This window comes from Aptenodytes patagonicus, unplaced genomic scaffold (genome assembly GCF_965638725.1).
Source record: "Aptenodytes patagonicus unplaced genomic scaffold, bAptPat1.pri.cur scaffold_629, whole genome shotgun sequence".
Taxonomy (NCBI): domain Eukaryota; kingdom Metazoa; phylum Chordata; class Aves; order Sphenisciformes; family Spheniscidae; genus Aptenodytes; species Aptenodytes patagonicus.
In genome coordinates, this window is record NW_027472523.1 from 6,098 (window position 1) to 10,000 (window position 3,903).

Sequence of the window (3,903 nt, forward strand, 5' to 3'; positions counted from 1 at the left end):
AGGCTCGACTCCCCCGGGCCCTTCAGCGTTCCAGAGTGCCGGCGACCGCCACCGGCCGCCGGTCTTTGCCCGTCGCCCTCACGGTGGGAAAAGAAAAAAGAAAAAAAAAAACCACGAGGCGCCACGCCTCGCCCGCGCCATCGCCGGGGATCGGAGCACGGGGAAAGCCTACCCCCCGGCCACCTGCGTTCGGCTGCCGGCCACCGGGACCGGCTGCCATTGATCTTCCCCCGCTCAGCGGGCTCCAGCTTAGGGCCGGAGAAAAAGGACGGGGCGCCGCCGCCGCCTCGCCCGCCGCGTGCAGACTTTCTCGTCGAGCCCTCCGGCGACGGGGGAAGCCGGGGTAGGCCAGACGCCACGGGCCGCCCGCGTATGGCTCGCGCCGGCAAAAAGGAGGCCGAGGCGCCGCCGCCTCGCCCGCGCCATCATCGGGCCCTCCTCCCTGGGGGGGGCCGGGGAAAGCCGCGGCAGGCTCGAAACCCCCCGGCCGTCTGCGTGCGCCCGGCTGCCGGCCACCACGACGGGCCGCCGCTCTCTGCCCGCTTGGCGGGCTCCGGCTTAAGGCCGGAGAAAAACAAAGGACGAGGTGCCGCCACCTCGCCCGCCCCCATCCCCTGGCCCTCAGGAGCCGGCGGCGGCCGCCGCGGCGGGCTGGGCTCTCGCAGGCATCTCTGCCTCGGGGCCTCTACCAGCACTCGCCATCGCCATCATCGGGCCCTCGGGGGGACGGGGGAAAGCCGCGCCGAGCTCCGCTGCGCTCCCCCTGCCCTTCCAGCGTTCGAGTGCCGGCGGCGGCCGCCGCCGCCGGTCTTCGCTCTTCGCCCTGCCCCGCGGGAGCCGAACCGTCCGGGGGAACCGCCACTACGCCCGCCGAGCGCCCCACTTGGCCGGCCGAGGCGAGGGCGTTGCAGCCGCTGGCTAGCGCCGCTCTCGGAGGCGAGTCCCCACTCCCTCCTATAGTACGGACAGGCACGTCCCCGCCCCCGGCAAGCTGCAAGAACGGTGCCTCCGCCCACCGGGGGGGCGCGCCGCCGCCGCCGCCTTTTACGATGACGTAACTGGAGGCAGCGAAAAACAGCGACCCCTTGGGCAGCTCCGAGCAGGCGGCGGGGACAACACGTCTACCCCTCAGCCCCGGAAACGCGACCAAGTCCCGCCGGAGCCCGGTAGACGTGGCCACCCTTTTCGCCGGACGCGCCGACAGCGACGGTCCGCGCTCTCCGGGGACCGCCGCCGGCCGCCGCCGGCCCCGGAGCCGGGTCGACCTGGCGGCCACCTGCGGAGCCGGGTAGACCTAGCGGCCGCCACCGGCCGCGGAGGCGGGTAGACGTGGCGTCCGGCCGCGGAGGCCGGTAGACGTGGCGTCCGGCCGCGGAGGTCGGTAGACGTGGCGTCCGACCGCGGAGGTCGGTAGACGTGGCGTCCGGCCGCGGAGGCGGGTAGACGTGGCGTCCGACCGCGGAGGCCGGTAGACGTGGCGTCCGGCCGCGGAGGTCGGTAGACGTGGCGCCCGGCCGCGGAGGTCGGTAGACGTGGCGTCCGACCGCGGAGGCGGGTAGACGTGGCGTCCGACCGCGGAGGTCGGTAGACGTGGCGTCCGGCCGCGGAGGTCGGTAGACGTGGCGTCCGGCCGCGGAGGTCGGTAGACGTGGCGTCCGGCCGCGGAGGCGGGTAGACGTGGCGTCCGACCGCGGAGGCCGGTAGACGTGGCGTCCGGCCGCGGAGGCGGGTAGACGTGGCGCCCGGCCGCGGAGGTCGGTAGACGTGGCGTCCGACCGCGGAGGCCGGTAGACGTGGCGTCCGGCCGCGGAGGCGGGTAGACGTGGCGTCCGGCCGCGGAGGCGGGTGCACGTGGCGGCCGGCCGCCACGTGCTCCGGAGCCGGCTGGACCGGCCAGCCCGGTTCTCCCCAGGCCGAGCTGTGGGTGGGTGGTGGTGGGGGCTAATTTCTACTTTTTTCCCCTTTTTCGGGATTTACGCGAATCTGGCGCAAGGGCCACCCCGTCCCTGTTTCAGCAGGGCGGCGGGGGTCGTGGGGGGGGGTCCGGGGGGGTTAATTTTTTTTTTTCCCCTTTTTCGGGATTTACGCGAATCTGGCGCAAGGGCCACCCCGTCCCTGTTTCAGCAGGGCGGCGGGGGTCGTGGGGGGGGGTCCGGGGGGGTTAACTTTTTTTTTTCCCCCTTTTTCGGGATTTACGCGAATCTGGCGCAAGGGCCACCCCGTCCCTGTTTCAGCAGGGCGGCGGGGGTCGTGGGGGGGGGTCCGGGGGGGTTAATTTTTTTTTTTCCCCTTTTTCGGGATTTACGCGAATCTGGCGCAAGGGCCACCCCGTCCCTGTTTCAGCAGGGCGGCGGGGGGTCGTGGGGGGGGGGGTCCGGGGGGGTTAACTTTTTTTTTTCCCCTTTTTCGGGATTTACGCGAATCTGGCGCAAGGGCCACCCCGTCCCTGTTTCAGCAGGGCGGCGGGGGTCGTGGGGGGGGGGGGTCCGGGGGGGTTAACTTTTTTTTTTCCCCTTTTTCGGGATTTACGCGAATCTGGCGCAAGGGCCACCCCGTCCCTGTTTCAGCAGGGCGGCGGGGGTCGTGGGGGGGGGTCCGGGGGGGTTAATTTTTTTTTTTTCCCCTTTTTCGGGATTTACGCGAATCTGGCGCAAGGGCCACCCCGTCCCTGTTTCAGCAGGGCGGCGGGGGTCGTGGGGGGGGGTCCGGGGGGGTTAACTTTTTTTTTTCCCCTTTTTCGGGATTTACGCGAATCTGGCGCAAGGGCCACCCCGTCCCTGTTTCAGCAGGGCGGCGGGGGTCGTGGGGGGGGGGTCCGGGGGGGTTAACTTTTTTTTTTCCCCTTTTTCGGGATTTACGCGAATCATGGTACAAGGACGGCCACCCCGTCATTTTGAATGGATTTTTAAGAATTTCGGGTTTTTTAAACGCCCCCCTCCCCCGCCGCCGCCCTCAACGCACGCGCCCACAGGCACGCGCCCCCCCCGCCCCGAACCGGTGGCCGCCGTGCGCTCGCCGGCTTCACCGCCCCGTCCAGCCTCTCCGCTCCGCTCCGCTCCGCCCCGCCCCCACCCCCCCCCCCCACCCCCCCCCCCGGCTCACGGCAAGTCTGCCCTCCCGGCCGGCTTTTTTCCTCCCCAGCTGGTAGGGGAGGGGCCGGGTAGAGGCGGCGGCCCCCGGGGCGAGTTCGCCGTCTGCCGGGAGACTTCAGGACGGGGCGTCCATTGCCGAGTTATTATTTCTTTTTTTAATGAAACAAATGTATTAGAAGAAGTATCTGCGACCCTGCAGACGCCACCCCGCCCCCCCCCCCGGCGGCACACGCGCGCTCAGAGAGAGACACACACACACACACACACACACAGAGACACAGACACACACACGGAGACAGACACAGACACAGACACACACACACCGACACGCACACCTGCGCGCGCGCGCTCCCCCTCCCGCCCTCCCTCCCTCCCTCCCCGCGCTGCAGTTCCGTACCCGCCGACCGGCGGGTGCGGCCCCTCCGCCCCGACCGCAGACTCTCCGGCGCCCCGGAGCAGCGGGGGGGGCGGGCTGGGGGAGGTGTGCGTCCGCAGCCGCGCGCTCTGCGCATGCGCGCGCGCCCCGCTGCCCGGCAACCGGGCCCCCGCCCGCCCGCCCGCCCACGGCGAAAGGGCGCCGGTTCCCGCCACGCCAACGTTCCCGCGCTCGGTCGCGACGGCAGCGGCAGCGGCAGGGGAGGGAGGCCGGCGCAGAGGCAGGCTGGGGAGGGGGGGGATACAGGGATTCGGAGAAGGTTTCCGTTTGGGTCGTTTGCGGGTTTTTTTTTCACGCAGACAGACACCCACCGCTGCCCCGTTTCGCGTTCGTTGGTTTTTCAGCCCGCGGCGGGGGCGGCGGGCAGGCGCGCAG